General features: G+C 39.0%; 1 long non-coding RNA gene across 1 annotated transcript; it reads right to left on the reverse strand.

Annotated features, from left to right (window-relative positions):
• Window positions 1-10418: 10418 nt before the first annotated feature.
• On the reverse strand, window positions 10419-12963 carry LOC125485527. Its single transcript, XR_007264237.1, has 2 exons — window positions 12765-12963; window positions 10419-10535 (listed from the first exon to the last, which is right to left on the reverse strand). It is a non-coding gene; the product is annotated as an uncharacterized LOC125485527 (long non-coding RNA).
• Between the last annotated feature and the right edge of the window lie 6450 nt (window positions 12964-19413).

A 19413-nucleotide genomic window follows, 5' to 3' on the forward strand; every position in this document is an offset into this window, starting at 1 on the left:
TCCATAAATTTATTTAATGTTCTGGCATTTACTGCATTCCAGGTTAGTGAGTTCCACAGGTTAACTATCCTTTGAGAGAAGTAATTCGTTCTTACCTCTCTTTTAAACCTGCCTAAAACAATATTATAGTACAGTAGGGATTGCATTTCCAGTATTAATCTCTGTAGATGCACACTCTGCATAGGGTTCTCTGTGCCAGATTCTATCCATAAGAGGAGGCATCTATAGCGCCAGGTAATGATTCATTCTGATAGCCTGATGTTTTTTATTAACTGCACCCTTAGCTGCTCTTTTGGTCCCCATATAGGCATCTCACTCTTTGTTCCAGTGTGTCAACACCTGCAATGTTGATGGTGTCTGTCCTTATTTTGGAGTTTTATAAGGTCCCACTCTCTGTCGTTGTTCACTGAATGTGGTCTATATTTCTCCATATAGAGTTACACATGGTACCTGACTCTCTGCATTGGTATCTGTCACTGGACTCTTAGAATGTATCAATGGGAACTCATTTTTTCTATGTCTTTGGAATCTATTATGCTTTATTCATGAATTACTGCACTGCTATCAGTATGGAGATCTTATTCTTTTGACTGGTATTTGTATGTGGTAACTCTATTTGACATGATGTGGTGTGATGTGATGTGATGTGATCATTTCCAGTGTATGTGTGCATCCTTGTAATGGATTCTGAATGGAGTTTTATTATTTATATTGATGTATTTCTATGACTATATGAGTATCTATAAGGCGTAGCCATTTGTTTTTATCTGAATAGGGTTTATCTACCTTTAGTTGGCATATATTCATGTCGTTCCTTCTCTATTGGTGTCTGCACTTTCTGTTTCTTATTTATATTTAGATAGGATTGTATTATGGTTGGATTGCTCCTTTTGGAGTGTAATTGGGGTAACTTATTAAGTGAAATCAGAATATTCAAACAGGAGTAGGCCATTCAACCTTTTGAGCATTTTCCATCATTCTAGATCTTGGCTAACCAGCTACCTCATTTTAATTTTCCTGCATTACCTTGCTAATATTAATAACTAGAAATCTTTCAATCTCTGACTTGAACTTAATGATTGAGCTTCCACAAGACCTTGAGGATAGAGAACCCCAAAGATTTGCCACTCTCTGAGTGAAATTTCTCCTTATCTCAGTTGTAAATGGCTTTTATGGGGTCTCTGTGTCTTTCTATTGGAGTCTGTATTGAGCCCTTGAAGGGATTGTGAGCTCAGCATGGCTAAGCATTTAAGAAAGACTGTTGAACTTTGAACTTTATTTTTTCTACTTTATACTAAGGGGGACTGTAATGTTTAACATTTAACTTTGTTTCTTTATTTTTCTACTTTGTACCTAAGATTTTATACATAGTTACCTTTGTACCTAAGATGGCATTAAGAATGACAACATTGCATGCTTTTCACTGTACTCATGTACTTCTGTACTAAAGTACATGTGACAATAAATTCTAATTCTAAACCTACCAGTATGGATTGCATTTTCAGTACTGATCTCCATATAGGGTTCTTTGTTCAGGATTCTAATTTCTTCTTTGTCCCCTTATGGGCATCTCAACCTTTGTTCTAGTGTCTCAACATCTCATTTATTCTGAGACAGTCACCTGGTTCTAGAACTCACAATTAGGGGAAACATCCATTCTGCATCTACTTTGTCTCTCCCTTTAAGAATTTTGTAACTTTCTGTGCAACTACCTCTTATCCTTCTAAACTCCAGAGAATGCTGACTTTGTCTCCTCAGTTTTTCCTCATCAGACACTCCCATCATCCCAGGAATCAGAGTTATGATGCAGGATGTCTTTTCTGTACAGAATATTTGCTCCAAAATTCTACAAAAAATAAATTCCTCAAAAATCATAATTCTTCTTTCAGAACTGTTGGAAGTCTGTCCTGCAGCATTTAAGTGGCAGTCTGACCATTTTTTTCTCTCACTTCCGCACAGACTTATTATTACTGTATAACACCAATGTGGTGTTCTGAAGGCAAAAAGCTTATGTTACTCAGCAGCATGTAGATCTGCTTGGTGCTTTGGAGGTTTTGTCAGGACTTTGGCAGCTATTTTTAGTAGCAATGCAAAACGTGCATCTTTGCACTTTGGCATGGAACAAGGATCACTCGGGTGATGAGACAGACGAATGCAGAATATGACTCTTAAAGCGAGACATCACAGAAGATGTTTGTCCCCTACATGCTGACTCACTACTGTGTACAAATCAGAATGTTTTAATTAGACTTCTCCAGAAATCACTGTTTCAGAAGGCTCTGCTTTGCTCAAATCCACTTGGCTTAGGGATGGGGTGGAAAGGAGCAGAAATTATGCATCATTGGCTGAAGATAGGAAGTTCATTTCCATTAGGAAACAATAGTTTATTCATCCATCTAAGTCTTTAATTTGTTTGTAACTTTTAAAAAAAATATGTATTTGTTTATGGGATACAGATATTGCTAGCAAGGCCAGGGGATGCAGTGGCCTAGTGGTATTATCCCTGGACTGTTAATCCAGAAGCACAGGTAATGTTCTGGGAACCTGGGTTCAAATCCTGCCATGACAGCTAGTGGAATTTGAATTCAGGAAATATCTGGAATTAAGAGTCTGATGATGACCATGAAACCACTGCCGGTTGTCTGGGAAAAAACCCACCGAGTTCACTAATGTCCTTTAGGGAAGGAAAACTACCATCCTTACCTGGTCTGTCCTGCATGTGACTCCAGACGCACAGCTATGTGGTTGACTTATAACTGCCCTCTGGGCAATTAAGGATGTATAATAAATGCTGACCTGGCCAGTGATGCCCTCATCCAGTAAACAAATTAAAAAAAAAATCACTCTCGGTCTGGAGTCACCTGGAATTCAGGCTGGGTAATAATCACAGATTTCCTTTCATAAAGGGCATTAGTGAATTGGATGGCTTTTTGTAACAATACATGATAACTGTCATGGTCACCATTGCTGAGATGCACTTTACATTCCAGACTTATTAATTGAAATCAAATTCTATCACCTGCCCTGTTTCCGAAGCATGAACTTGAGTCCCCACATTAGCACTTCAGCTGTGTCACCATTATGTCACAAATTGCCCTTAAAACTGGATTCTCCCAAGCAACATCTGGTGACCTGCAAATTTTTTCAATCAAATGAGAGGTTGTCTCATTAGCAATGCCTGCTAATTCACGAAAACTGCGTAAATTGTGTACTTTCCAATGTAGATCAAGAACCAGGACCTATAGACTAACCAGGTCTAACAGGTGCTAGAAGCAATTGACTAAATAAATTCAAAGCCCCATTTGACCACACTCTCAAGTTTATGCACAGAGAATAATGTTACCTTAATAATGTGATTTTAGTGTGAAATCTCAATCACCTGATTCTGTGTGTGTTCAAATACCCTGGATGCTACCATTTTAACTAATTTTTGTGATGAATTATCACACCTGTCGTTAAGATTCAAAGCCATGTTTATGAATGATTGGAATTATCATGGAAATATGCCAATAGTGCTTTCACTTTTTGAATGAGACAGTGGGTATAATGAGGCCCATGCAACATCATTGAGCAAACTGTAGCCATTTACAAGTCCCATCTTAGATGCTTGGATAAATGCAGTGATATTATGCAATAATACTAAAACAACAACTCCAGAGTTATTGGAGCTTGTTGCATTCCACATAACTTCAGAATTAAGAAAGATGTGTTTCTCCAGAAAATGAAGAAGAAATTAATGTAAACAAGAGTGTGGAGAACTTCCACCATCCACAGGCATGAGATAGCTACATTGAAAAGAGAGATGGTAGACTAGAACTGTCAACAATCAGAAATATAGTTAGTGCATTATTTTCAATTAATAAAGTTTGACTCAGCAAATGAAAGTACTTTATATCCATCCACTTTCCGCTAATGTAATTTGGAATGTTTCTTATTTTCAATGAGTTTTTTTTAAGTTAGAAAGTCAAAGGAACCCCCAGCTTCATTCTATCTTAAAGCTTTGCAAAGGTTAATGGAAATGAACTCAGAATGCAACATCCACAAACAATTTATTTACTTTTGGATTGTTGATAAAATAAATATTTCATTGAAGTTTTCATCTTGCATTCATCAGGACATTGTACAAGAATATTAACTAAAGAGGTAAACCAACATTTATACTGTGTGAGGGAGAGTTGGCAAGTGGACTCTGAACAGTAATGGCAATGCCATGCAAAATGCACCCATTGAATTGAACTGTCAGTTAACAGACAGAGTTAATTTCAACAAATTTGAATACTTCTGGCTCCCTATGTCATTTCTCCAAAATGTTTGTCTTTGCACTAATGATGCAGCAGTAAAGAAACTCTGATGGAAGTGTTAATGTTTGAAGATCTGACTGTGCCAGCAGACTGTGAGCATGCCTTAAGTAGTTTTTCAAAAAATTGGTCTCTTTCTACAAATCATTAAAGCATCTCTCCCTAAGAAAAGAAATAACAATATAGGGGCCTGGATATCAAAATAAGGGGATAGATTTCAGGACAAGGAACAATTTATTCACCCAGCATGTTATGAATCTTTGGAATTTTAAACCCAGAGTTTCCGAGGCAATATTATGGAGTATCTTCATTGCTGGCATCAATAGAATTTAGGACTGTAAGGAAATCAAGCAATATGTGAATTGGGCAAGAAAGTGAATTGGTGGCTGAGGATAAGCAATGATCTTATTAAATGGTATGAAGAACCATATGACTGCTCCTATTTCTAATGTTATTACAACGTGAATCACAGAATATTCTATTTAGATATGCTTACATTCACATTTATAATGGTCATGTGTTGAAGCAATGTGAAATCTTGAGTGAACATATATCTATGAGGAGAATTTCCCAGTCTTTACAAACTTTCTGTTCATCCAACTCCTCCTGAGTCTGTACCTGACTTCATGCTTATGCTAATACAAAGCTTATCCTCCTGTAATTATATTCTTTGGACGCTGGTTATGGGCCAATAATTCCTATGGAAGGAAGGAAACCAATGTTCAAGGCATGTGAGTGCGATAGACAGACGTAAATGAACATGTGCATCCACAATGATGATGATGATGATGATGAGAGGTAGCAGCGCCTTGTCACTTTGAATGAAGTGCAGTTGAAGAATTGCAGCAGGCCCTCTGGCATCCAGACTAACTTTGAGTAAGGATGGTGCTTCAATGCTTTCCAAAGTTTTCTCTTGCACAAGTGAGTTTCCTAACACCAAGTTGTTGACAGAGTGGAGGTACGTGAAGGCTGTGTGAGTGAGAGAAGATGTGAATTGGCAAGAGTACTTTGACTTCCCTTGGCTACCCTTGAGAAGTCATTGAATCTCTCCTTGACCTTTATAAGTCTTGCAGTGATGAAGAATAACAGCAGCAGCTTCTGCTTCCTCACTCCAAAGGTACTGAACAATACTGTTGCTTTGTTTTTATTCATTTGTAGGGCGTGTGTATTGTGATAAGGCCAATATTTATTGTCCATTCTTATTAGACTCTGAGAAGGTGGGGATGAGCAGCCTTCTTGAGCTGCTGCAATCCATATGCTGCATGTAAACCTAAAGTGCTGTCAGGAAAGGTCTACTATGATTTTGAGCCAGAGACAGTGATGGAACAATTATATCATTCCAAATCAGAATGGTGTGTGACTTGAAAGGACATGTAGAAATGATGGATTTCTAATGCATCTGCTTGTCCTTCCAGTGGGTGGAAGTTACATGCTTTGAGGGTGCTGTTGAAGGAGTTATTTCATGGAATCTTTTTTTTAATGATATACTGTCGCCACTGTGTTTTGTGGCAGATGCTGATATTGATCAAGGTGGTGGATGTCATGTTGGTCAAGGGGACTGTTTTCACCTCTGTGGTATCAAGGTTCTTAGATGTGATGGAGCTGCACTCAATCAAGTAAGTGGACATTATTCCATCATCTTTTGACATGGGCCTTGCAGATGGAGGGCCGGCTTTGGGAGTCAGATCAGTTCCTCAGTGATGAGCTCCCACTTTCTGATCTGTTCTTGTAGCCACACGATTTTGGTCAAGGATAACTGCTAGGATGTTAATGGTGGTGGATACAATGATAGTCATATTATTGAATGTCAGAAGTTAATTGTTTTGCTCGTGCTGGATGGTCATTGCCTGTTATTTGTGTAGCACAAATACTATTGCCATTTATCAGCCTGAGCCTGAATGATGTTCAGCTCTTTCTGCATGTAGGGAAAATTACTTTGGTTATTGAGGAGTTATAAATGGTCCTGAACACTGTGAACATCTCCTTCTGGCCCCAAGAAAGGTCTTTGATTAAAACAAAACCCTGAAAATTGTTGGATTCTATGATTCATTCTGAGGAACTCTTGAAGCTAGTACTGGGGTGAGCAGATTGATTTAAGAAGGAAGAGGGTATTGGAGATGTTGAAAGATTTAAAAGTGGTCAAATGTCCAGGTCTGGATGATTGCGTCTCAGGCAGCAGTGGGAGATGAGGGAGGAAATTACAGGGGTCCTGACCCAAATTTTCAAATCTGCTCTGGCCACAGGGAAGGTGACAAAAGACTGGAGGATGGCTGATGTGGTTTCACTTTACAAGAAGGATGGTAGAAATACACCAGGGAACGAGAGATTGATGAGTCTTACATCAGTAGGAGGGAAACTATTGGATAAAATAATGAAGGAGAAAATTAATCTCCTTTAAGGGAGGCAAGCTTTGGTCAGGGATAGTCAGCCTGGTTTTGTCAGAGGTAGGTTCTATCTAACAAATCTGATGGAATTTTTCAAGCAGGTGACCAAATGTTTGGATGAGGATAAGGCAGTTGATGTAGTTTATATGGATTTCAGGGAAGCCTTTGACAAGATCCACATGGGAAACTGATAAAAAAAGGTAAAACAATAACTAGACAAGATGGATCCAAAACTGGCTTAATTAGGAGACAGAGGATAGTGGGAGAAGGATATTTGTGTGACTGGAGCCTGCTGTGCAGTGGCATATCAGAGGATCAGAGCTGGGCCCCTTATCGTTTGTAATATTCATAAATGATGTAGATGGGAATTTGGGACAGATGATAAACAAGTTTGTGGATGATACAAAGATTGGTCAAATGGTTGGCAGTGTGGAGGAAGGTATTAGGTTAAATGACGATATAAACAGATTGGTCAGATGGGTGGATCAATGGCAGATGGAGGGGATTTAAGGAAAACCTTTTTCACTCAGAGGGTGGTGGGAGTCTGGAGTGCATTGCTTGGGAGAGTAGTTGAGGTGTGAAACATCACAATTTTAAAAAAGCACTGGAAGTGTCATAGCATTCAAGGCTATGGGTCTAAGATGGGAAAGTGGAACTAGTGAGGATAGTAGTATATTTTTGGATATACAGACTTGATGGACCAAAGGGACTCTTCTGTCCTGTATGATTCAATGATTCTGTGAGATGACTGCATTCTAACTAAGCACAACCATCTTTTTTGTGCTATTTAGGAACTCAACTACCATAGAGTTTCCTTCTTGATGCCTAATCATCTCAATTTTGCTAAAGCTCTTCTTTGCTACACTTACTCAAATGATATCATTGTGTCAAAAGACAGCGGTTCTCACCTCACTACTTGAATTGAACTCCATTGTTTATGTTTGCACTAAGCAAGGATGGGAATTGGATGAACCAAACTAAACATTGATGAATAGGTCATTGGTGAGCTGGTGCCATTTGATAGTACTGTCAAAGAAGCTATCACCACTTTGCAGATGATATAAATTGAAGTGCTGGCAATATCCAGATTGGATTTGTCCTACTTTTCTCCAAGCATAGGTACCTGGGCAATTTTCCACATTGTTGAGCAGTGCCCTGGCTGTACAAGATCAGCTTGGTTATGGATGCAACTAGTTCTAAATCATACCTTTAACATCACAATTGCAGATTTTTCAGGGTCCATAATCACCAATATACTCAATGCCTTTATCCATTTCTTGATATCATATGGAGTGAATTGAATTGGTTGAAGATTGCAAGAACTCTCTCCCCTGGAGTTGAGGGTCACCTTGTGGAGGTTTATAAAATAATGAAGACATAGATATGATGAATAGCAAAGATCATTTCACCAGGGTCGGGGAGTTCAAAACTAGAGGGCAGACTTTTAAGGTGAGAAGAGAAAATTTAAAAAGGGACCCGAGGGGCAACCTTTTCACACAGAGGGTGGTTCTTTTGTGGAATGAACTGCCAGAGGAAGTGATAGATGCAGGTACAGTCACACATTTAAAAGACATTCAGACAGATACACAATAGTAAAGGTTTAGAGGGATATGGGCCAAACAAAGGCAAGTGGGGCTAGTTTAATTTGGGAAACTTGGGCTGCATGGACGAGTTGGACCAAAGGGTCTGTTTCCATGCTGTATACTCTTTTGGGGGACATCAAGGGGAGTCTAAGATGAATAATCCACTCGCTACATCAGTTTGAAGGTGGTTTCAAATGCTTCAACCTTGTCTTTTGCACTCACATGCTCATCTCCATGTTCATGAAATGTAACGATTTGAAGCATTCTCCTTGGTTTGTTGTTTAAACGTCTATCACTGCACACAACTGATTGTGGCTGGACTGCAAAGCTTTGATCTGATCTGTTGGTTGAGGGATAAGCAGTTGGATGAGAATGCAGCCTTCAGTGTCAGGATGGAGTCTCACTCACAGCACACATTATGTCTCAACTTCTGTATCTCTTTGGCAGCAGGGCATTTTTCTCCCTCTATCTCTGTATAATAGTGTTTTATAAGGTCTTACTGTCTGTCCTGGTGTCAATACAAGGTTTTCATTTCTTTAATAGAGATGTATGAAGTATTTTGCCATGGGATTTTACTTCCTGTACTGATTTAATTATGGACATGTCCTTATTGTAATGATGAATGAATCTCCTTATCTGTAATATATCTTTGTGGGATCTTTATATCTTTTGCCAGTCCTGTGAGATCTCTCTCTAAATAATGGCATCAACTTGAATATATTTGTATTTCTGTCTGAATTAAGTTTCACTGTCTATTGGTATTTGTATGAGGCCTCTATCTACCTGCAGATATACAGTAGTTTTTCTACTTTGAATTGGTGACTGCAGAGTATCTCTTTCTGAGTTGATGCATGTGCAGTTGCTGAACAACTGGTTCATGATATAGAGTGACACCATCTGTTTGATTTCAATTTCTGCTGAAGTTACTGTGAAGAACTCTCCTTCTCAACCTTTCCCCTTGCATGAGGTGTGGTGGACTATTTGCATTATAGTCTGTATGGAATCTGTCTGCTTGTACATAGGCTTATGGATCTCTGCAAGGAGATATCTCACTCTTCTTGTGTGGTTTGAAATTTTATGCATTATTTTATGATCGTGCTGTTGGCTTAGTGGGTGTATTCACACATTTGAGATTTGGGAATATAGGTTTCAGTTACCCAGGCATCTAGATAAGTGAAAGCTCGACTTTAAGGTCTCAGTTTTTGCATTGGCGTGATCACAACACAAATATACTCACAGTCATTCCTGTTTCCATTGTATAGGTTGTAGGTGTCCACAAAATCTTTCCACCACATAGACTCAACTATTACAATTATTACAGCCATAGAAGGAACATTCATAATAGTGTTTATCTCAAATTCTTCCTTTATGTCATCTCTTTCTCCAATTGAAAGCTGTGAAGCTCTAACGATGATTGTATGTACTTCTGCAAATATGGTATTTCTGCTTGCTGTTTAGTTGTACTCTTTCTCTGTATTGGTATCAGTACACTGTTTCATTCTATGTGCTGCATCTGTACCATTAATTGGTGTACAGGGAGTAAATTGTGAGACTTCCTCATTTTGAAGCAACAGGATGGCTTTCTCTGTCTTCTAGCCACACAAATTAATTAAATAAATAAATATTTAGAAAAGGCTTTTTTTTTCATCAAATGCGATAAGAAACACATACTATGGCTACAGGAAGTAGGTTTCAAAAGTGAAAGCTTTCTCCAGTAGCTTCAATCCATTTAAATCAGATGCTGTAAGCTAATGCCTTTGAAGCAATTCCGATTCCAAAGACTGTTAAATGTTTGTCAAGTCCCTCTGCTAGTTTACGTTCTGAAGAAATCAAATAACTTTAAAAAGAGCTCCTTTATTTGTAAAAGTCCTATGGATTTCTCTTATTTTTGGTTAGCTTCTTCCGATGTGCAGAGTGAAGAACTGAAGGGCTGGATTTTCTAGCTCACACTTGGCAACACAGAAGCCGTAGCATTCTCGGGCTGGTAAACAAATCCTTCCCAATTCCTACTGCAATTTTAGAGAGTATCTTTGCCTCGCTGTTAGAAGGAAGATTCTTTTTTTTATGGAAGATGAGAATTTCTATAAAACTCATCTACTTTCGTTTTTTCGTTCAAACTTTTAACGTGACTTAGCAATAAACAAAACCGCAGATCTCCAGCTGTATACACAAGTTTATTGTTTTAGCCTTTACCGGGAACATACGCAATTCCTTAATTCACTGTCGAATCTTCGATGTTGGCGAATTTAAACTGCTCGCTCCATTTAAACCTACGAGAAAAAGATAGGCATATTAAATAAAGTAATAGTTGTAGAAAATAGTTAACTCAAGGCAACTCTGCAATGTTGACTGAGCTAATATATTTTGTGTTTTGCAGCGTTAAAATTGCATAAGCGTTTTTAACTGGAGGTGTTAAATTGAAATGATAAACTAGCTCATAGATATACGTTCGTTCGTTTAAACAGTCGCATTTAACGATAGTTTTATTATTTGCAACGTGTCAAGCAAATAGCATCGAAACAAATAATATTTAAACAAGAGTGAACGCTGCTCACTTGGGAGCCTATGATTTCAAATTGATCGTTAAGCGACAGGCTATATTCCAAACATAATTCAAGCATAAAACTGGCTCAAAAACGATAATTTCAGGATCTTTTGCAAGGCGTTTCGTGTGGGAGCAAGTGACCAAATGGATAAGATAAACTGAAAAGAAAATGTTCGAAAACAGATTAAGAACAAGTAATGAGAAATATGCCTCTTTATGTAAAAAAAAAACACTTTAGCCTTTTTTAGATTGTGCTGGTGACTATCTAATTTCATTTGAAGTTTTATTCCTCAACAAACAATCATACGTATGGCTTGGGACGTTTCAGTACATTGGAAGGCCCTATATAAATGGAAGTTGTAAATCCGTCTGGCCCGAATATATTAAACCGAAAGCAACAAATTCCTAGCGATGCCCCTGTTCTTTTTGTTGGTGCAGTTGCAGTTAGTGGATCAGTTTGGAGTCACGCACTCACCTCCCTTGTCTAGTCGTTTGCAGACTGAACCTCTATCGCCCCAAATTTAAGTATCTAAACATTCCTCGAAACCTCACTGGCGTCCTGTCAACTTGTCTGAATTTTTGCCTGAATAGTATGTCATTCGTAGAGGACGTGGGCGGCTAATTTCGAAGCTCTGACAAGGTGTGTGAGTGGACCCAGCAATACCGAGGCCTCATAACGAAGAAGCCAGGATAAGTGAACTAACTAAATACCCTCATTGTACTGTTTGCAAAATAACTTCAATTTAATAGGTGATTGTCGATAGATGCAGATTGAACCATTGGCACAAGTTGTTCAATTGTTGCCAACATTTTACATAATGCTGATTAAATCCTTCAAATGTCTCAATAGCTTCACAATATAGCATCTTCAAAAATCCACTTTCCCCTCGAAAGCAAAAAATGTGAGTGCTTGGAAGTGTTGGCCCCAAATTTACGGGAATCGTCTTCATTCATTGTATTCGATTGGAAAATCGCCGCCGACGAAGGAGATAAGGGTTATGTATATGACAAGGTCTGATCATTCCTTTTTAAATAAATATATTCCCCAGGTCCTTTTTTTTTGCTTTTCTTACAGACTTGGCGGCGCCCCCGGGACCCGGTCTTGTATCACTCTCCCCCACCTCCTCTACTTTGTTCAGATATTGACTAATAAAACCCACAGACGTGTGGGAGCTGAGAGTTTATGACATAGCAGTCGCCACTGACAGCAAAAGTTCCAGTCACCTTTTGAAAAGGGATGCGCCTCAGCGACTGACATTTCAATGCTTCAGGGAATACTCTTCAAGTAAAGTCTTTTAAATTCGATGACAATCAATATTACATTTAAAGGTAGATGTTTTGCAGGAGGGGACCTGAACCAGCGCAGTCACCTGAAGCATTTCAACAAAGGGGCACACAGTGGTAGATTCTTTCAAATTTCATGCAAAATAAATAAACAATCAAATCGGGCGAAACAGAGCATTTTCGCTTTTGTTTGGACGCGTTCCATACAGAAAATAAATCCCCACATCCAAAATAAAAACCACAAATGGAATCGTACATTTCTAGCAAAATTGAAAGAAATATTTGGAGACGTTGAACTGAAAAGTTGTCTTGACATTCCCCGTTTCCTGAGTGATGGAGGAGAAAACGGTAAAGGTTGAAGGGCCGAAAGTTTTACTTTTGGAGGGGGTGGGTGGGTTAATTTTCACGGGCAATTGATGAAATTGCTCTCCCATCACTGTCACCAAAGCTCCCTGCTTTGCTGCGAGAATTATCAAACTGTGAAAAGAACGCTCCGTTTGAATGAAATATTCCCTCATTGATTTGTGAACGAAGACATTGCACAACCTCGACAAAACCATCGACATTGTTCTCATGCAGATCGACTATCGACCTGAAAGATAGTTCTTCAAAACGATCAATATGTCTGTCATAGTTATTGACGAGTGCTCCCGTCTACTGCGATACTCACAGCTCACTGCAGCGATCCTGCACTCTTTTGGGGCTAGCATTGCTGAGGGTCACGGTGTGTTGCCTTCCCATTACTCCAGGACTGCCAGTCCAAAAGGGATGTCAAGAAAACACCTTTCCAGACCCTTTATCAAGATGGGATCATAAACTCACACACATGCAACGAGATTCCCACCCAACGATCAATTCTAGTGATATCATTGGAAATTAAACATACTGCACAGGGCCTGAGTAAAAACAGCTACGAGGTTCACTCAGTCTGAATACGGCTCCCATATGTTACTATTTATATAATGGAAACATTTTAGATTCCACTCCTATCCTGGGCTCTGAGCTCCAGTTCATTTATAAAATGGAAATGAAATTGATTCAACGAATAGGGGCAAACTTTACCGACTACATTCTGGGTCTACCGCATTAATTATATTAAGCAAACCGCTACAGGTTGTGTGCAGAAATTAATATTTAAGAAAAAATAAAGACGAGCAATTCTACCTTTCAACACTGCAGGGATAGACGCAGTTGTGTTGAAACAACCAGGCAGCAGACTCAGTGTCACCTGGAACGAGGTTAATATCGGAATTAAAGTCAATTCCGTAAGGCTAAAGAGCAATTGTATGTATGTATGTATGCATGTATGTACATTTCGCCTCTGGGGAGCTCACAACAGGCCGCTGCGGCTAATAATCTTGCAACAATGCGATTAACAACATTTTCGTGGTGCTAGGGACAGTGCAAATCGGTTGCATAGTTACCTTGTTTGGAACCAGAAGCCGAGGTCTGATAAATGCAAACGCCCCTGTTAAATAGTTACCAAAACCCTAATAATCAGTGAAACGACAGCAAATCCATACAAGCAAATGATCCCCACCCTCCAGTCTAATAAAAAACGCTGTGCCCTTGCATTGAAACTGGAATAGGGGCTTTAATAATCGTTTACATTTTACTTTAAGCATCAGTTTTAGCATCAGATAGGAACTGAATTTTCTAACAGTTCAGAAACGCAGAATCGGGAAGAGGAATATTGTGCGATTGTTTGTTGAATTTATTTGCCTTGATCAGGAAACTATTCACACGATTGAGTTCATAGAAACCTGATAAATAGATGGCCTGTATCCTTCAGAATATTGTGTAACCCGCTGAAATGTCATTAAAATTTCACGCAAATGTCCCTAATATTCCATACAGTCCAACTTCTTTGAGCACGCCTCAATTAGTATAAACTCGTTTAGTTGAAATTTGAGCAAATGCGGAGTTACAATAAATTAAATACAGTTTTGCTAACACCAATGCTTCGAAAAAAATGTCATGCTGATGCTTTATTAATACTTGCTAACGGATACGATAGCCTGACGGCCCAGAGGTTTTTATATATCACTCCCTCTGCCCGAATAGCGTATTTAAATAGCATTCCATTTCAGACGGGAATCTGTCAGTTTCACACGGGGTCAGTTTCACCTTCATCCAGCGGGACCCCAGCGACTTTCTCGGGGACCTTTGCATCGGTGCGAAGTGGTTTTGGATGCGTTATCAAGGATAATAGCATCTGTCGGGATTGAAATCACACTGACTGAAAAGGCCACTGAAAACATAACGAGCTCATTTCTCAGTTGCCACGGAGTTCAAACTAAGGCAAAGTGTGACTCAGTGTAACTTGGATAATGCCTCCAAAGGCGTTATGGCGCCAGAAGCTCTGTTATCACTTGAACCTGAGAGTGCATTCGCACTGGATACGGTAACCCAACACAAATCGTCCTCAACTTTGGGGCACTTCAGTAGGAGCTAATTCACAGCGGCCTTTCCAACCCTCAATTCCTCGTTATGAGTTCCCTAGTGTTAATCCCCAGATATTTCCTGATGCCATGACGCTGGGAAGAGGAAAAGCCGAACTGTTCAAGATCTCCAGGGCTTCATTTATTCCGGTGTAGCTGGATGTTAAGTTGTCGATCCGATCCTATATTTACATATCCATCTCAATGCCACAATGATCCACGGTAATGCTAAAACTGTGGCGTTAACACACCGCAAATTCTCTCAGCCCTATTTTCATATCAAACAAATAAAGATCTATCCCGCATCAAATATTTTGAAATGGATTTGTCTTTTTGCTCTGATGTCAGGCAGAACTATACCAAGCAAGGTTAGTTGGTCAAAACAAAATAGATTTAAAATTAAATCTACCAATAGGAGATCGAAAATGCCAGATTCCAATTTTGAGCTGTGAGGCCGTTCTTCGCTGATTCACGATGTCATCGAAACATTGCATATTAGCTAAATTTCAAAGTTCGAGAAGTGGTATCCATGTACCTTACTTATATAATAATTTGATTCAAATCAGGGTGGGCTCTTATAGATTTAATTTTGCACACAATTAAAACACTTTACAATAAGGTTGAAAATGTATAGTGCCTGTTTACAGCAAAATGAAATAGTTTAGACTGAACATCAGCATGAATGGGGTTAGAGCCGTTGGGTCTGGTGGCACAGTGTAGAGAGCCACCTCTGCACTAAATGGCTTGTGTTCAAGTTCCAACTGCCTCAGAGGTACGTTGCACCATGCCTGGATAGATTAATTTAAACAATTAAAAGTAGCTACGTACATCAAGCATTTAATTCATTAGGATACAGAAAAAAAAACCCAATATCAATATTAATTAAACTTCTGTTCGGTGTTGCAAAGTTACCTGGTATCAAACCCATTATTAGATGCTATCTCATACTAATTGGAGTTTGCGCTAGTTTCACTAAATCTGTAATGTGGTAACAAGCCAAATTAACAGTTGTAAGGGCCCATTGCATGCTCTGCAAGTTCATCTAATTTTGTGTTGATGAAGAAAATGTCAATGTCATCCATCCCACCCTAATACAAATGTTAAAACCTAACAGTTTGGACAAAAGTGTCAAAACATGCGGATACTGCATCGTTGTTACTGCAGACTGATACTGGCCAGAGAGTTTTGAGACTTCTAAGTATTGCATTGTATAGAATGAAAGCATCAGGTCAACTTTTCAGGACATTGATCAATGCTGCAAGTTTCAGTTTTGCAAACTATACTGTTTAATATTACTTTACTGTGTCAAACAGGTAGGATGTAATTTAGGGGTGAATCTTCTTCATGTAAGTAGATTTCTGGAAGTCAATATCTTAAGGCTGTCTGGAACTCTCCTACTAAAAGGCTTTAGAAGATGGGCCAGTTATAACTTTCAAAACTGATATTGTTAGATTTGTGTTAGGTAATTATATCAGGAGATATGAAACAATGGTGATTGAATGGATTTGAGCATTTATCAACCACACTTTGACAGATTGGAAGGGTGGAATAGCTTACTTCAGTGGCTTTGACATATTGTTTGTAAATTTATGTTTCCTGTTTGCAGGGATCTGGAAGTGTTGGTGGAAATTTTTTGGCTACATATTTTAAGACTGAAACAGTCTACGCTCTGGAACTCAAAATTTGTGTCAACCTTCTGAAGAGGGTCTCAAACCTCAGGATCAGGTGCACTGCAGCATCTTACATCTGAAACTGTCACTGCATGATCCAAACTAGAATACTTCAAGGGAAAAGTCATTGCGTTAATGTAGGCTGAATGAGTTGGAAAAGGTTGAGAAACAGTGATGTAACATGGCATGAAGTTGTCATTGGGATGATGTGGTTGTCAGGAAACATTTCCATCATATAGCTTATATTGATCAAAGTGCATTTTATTTGCATTATATGGGAAAATGTCAACTTGTTTATTTTGGAAGGGAGAATAAAGGAATAAATATTATTTAAATGGAGGGAAATTGCAGAATGCTGCAACACAAAGGGACTTGCGAGCACTTGTGCCTGAAACACATAAAGCTAGCAAAAAGGTGTAGCAGGTAATCAAGAAAGCTAGTGGAAAATTGTGAGATACTTTCTTCTAAGGATGCCTACCTTGAAGAAGTTATCCTCCTCCCTCCGGAAAGACCTCAGTGGATCTCTCTCCCACTGCAACCCTCTGGTAATCTCTTCGGCCCTGAAACTTTTTGAACACATACTCAAGCAAACCAGGTACTACAGCCACATTGCCTTTCTCAGTACCTGCCTACAGAATTGGATCATCCCCATGGACTCCAACCTACATTCAGGCCATCCCAATTTGGTCCTGACCGCAACAACCTCTACGTACACAACATCCAGATCCTCCAAAAACAGTTTACACTGCGGCTCCTCAAGCTCTTACCAGTTTCAAAATTTCCCCACCCCCGGCCTCATCCCATGACCAACCCTCCCTCTCATCCCCGCCTCCTTGATCTGACACATACTGTCCATCTTCTCTCTCACCTTTCTGCTCCTCCCCCCTCACTGACCAATCCCCCCACTCCTAACCTGCACTCACCTATCACCATCCCACCTACCTTCCCCAGCTCCACCCCTCCCCTCTCTATTTATTTCTGAGCTCCCTTTCCCCTCCCCCATTTCTGAAGAAGGGTCCTGACCTGAAACGTCAACTTTCCTGCTCCTCTGGCCTGGCCTGCTGTGCTCCTCCAGCTCCACACTGTGTTATCTCTGACTCCAGCATCAGCAGTTCTTACTATCTCTGAGTGGAATATTGTCCCTTATTTCAAGGCAGTTGGACAATTAGAGTAGAAAAGTCTTACTGCAGCTATGCAAGGTGCTGTTGAGATGAGATTGGGAATATTGTGAGCAGTTTTGGTCCCCTCATTTAAGAAAAGATATGATTTCATTGACAGTTCAGAGATGGTCCACTAGGATGATCCCTGATATGGAAGGATTGTCTTATGACCAAAGTCTTAGCAGGTTTGCGCTCTAATCACTGGAGTTTAGAAGAATGAGAGGCGATCTCATTGAAACATATCAGATTCTTAAGCAGCTTTACAGGGTAAATGCAGAAAGGATGTTTCTCCTTATGGGAAAGTCTAGGACTACAGTGCATAGTCTCAGAATAAAGGGGTGCCAATTTAAGACTGAGATGAGGGGAATTCCTTCTCTCAGAGGGTTGTGAGTATTTGGAACTCCTTGCCACGGAAAGGTGCTGGGTAGATTCCTCGTGTATAGATTCTTGCTCAGTAATGGAATCAAGGCTTAGAGGGCAAGGGCAGCAAAATGGAATGTTGGGTAAAGAATTTTGAATCAGTCATGATGCTATCAAATGGTGGAGCAGGCTCGAGGGGCTGGACAGTCTTATCTTGTTCTTATTTGTTATGGTCATATGGTCTTGTTTGAATTTAATTCTTGTCATGCTTTATGGTAGTATTTTAATAGTTATCAAAGTGTATGGTTCAATAAAATGTGAACATCCCAGCTGACTGCAGGCATTGTTTGTGTACATATTACACTACAGCATACAACAGATCTTCAGTTACTTTTGCTAACTATTTGTATTCTTTGTAGTGTATTGGATTGTAAACAGAATATTTCAATCTGTTCTATTACACTTAATAACTAAAACTATAAAAAACTCTGGGTTTTTTGCTTGACAGAAATCAGTCTATATCTAAATGAGCACATTGCAAGGGAAAGAAAAATCAAACCAGCAAGTAAAATTTTCCACAATTGCATGATTTTTAATATTTGATTCTCAACTTTCCCATGCATACAATTTGCATAACCTTTATACATTTCAAGGGTTTCTTTTCTAAAATTCCACTGGGGGAAAGAAAGCTTTTACTTATCAAGCAGAGGACTGTCAGTAGTAGCACACAGATGTCTTTTTTTGAAGCCAGAAACCCTCTCATATGATAGGAAGACATGAAAAAGCAGATGGTCCAAATGTCTAATAATGACCTGAATGAAAAATTCCCAAGTTTTAACCATAACAAGGCATTCCTTAATGCACCAAAGTGAGTTTGAACTTTTGCACACCACCCGTTCTAAAGAACTTTGTAAGTAAAATTATACATATTGAATTATGGGTCATTTAGTTTGTAAATTAATGGTAATTATAAACCAAGTTTATCTTTTTATGTTCTAGCAACACTCCTGGAGGTGGTAAAGAAGAAAAAAATTGAAACATTGTAACTCATTAGTCTGGCTGAAATTAGAAGCTATTCCTCCAACTTTTTGCCTCTTTTCATCAAGGTGTGAATTAATGTAGGAACGAAGTCTATGACCAACACTATTTATTCATGAAACAAAGGAAAACAAAGAACTGAGGATGCTGGAAATTTGAAACAAAAACAGAAATTGTTGGAGAGACTCAGGTCTGGCAGCATCTGTGGAAAGAAAGCAGAGTCAATGTTTTGGGTCTAGTGACTCTTATTCAGAATATTGTTTCAATGCTTAATTCCAATATTCATATGTGAGCTGAGGTTGTAAATTTGGCAAGGTCATTCAATCATAGACCCCCTACAAACTTCACAGTTGAACCCTGGGAGCTTAACATGATACAGGGTGAGATTCTTGCACACTCCGTACATTTTGTATTCTCAATTAAGTACTGAATTAATAAGTACAATGCCTTTTCATGCAATTCATTCATTTATACTTTATGTACTCAAACCAAAATTGAAACCCTACGTAAGGCCTTACAATATCTAACCAGTAGTATTTGCCCTGAGGTGGTTCATTTCTTACATGCAAAATGTTACCAAAATGCTATACTAATTATTTTGAACAGTGTGTTTTAGGAATAAATTGCAACTTTGTCAAGGAGTTTCATTT

This window comes from Rhincodon typus, chromosome 19, assembly GCF_021869965.1.
Source record: "Rhincodon typus isolate 14 chromosome 19, sRhiTyp1.1, whole genome shotgun sequence".
Lineage (NCBI taxonomy): Eukaryota > Metazoa > Chordata > Chondrichthyes > Orectolobiformes > Rhincodontidae > Rhincodon > Rhincodon typus.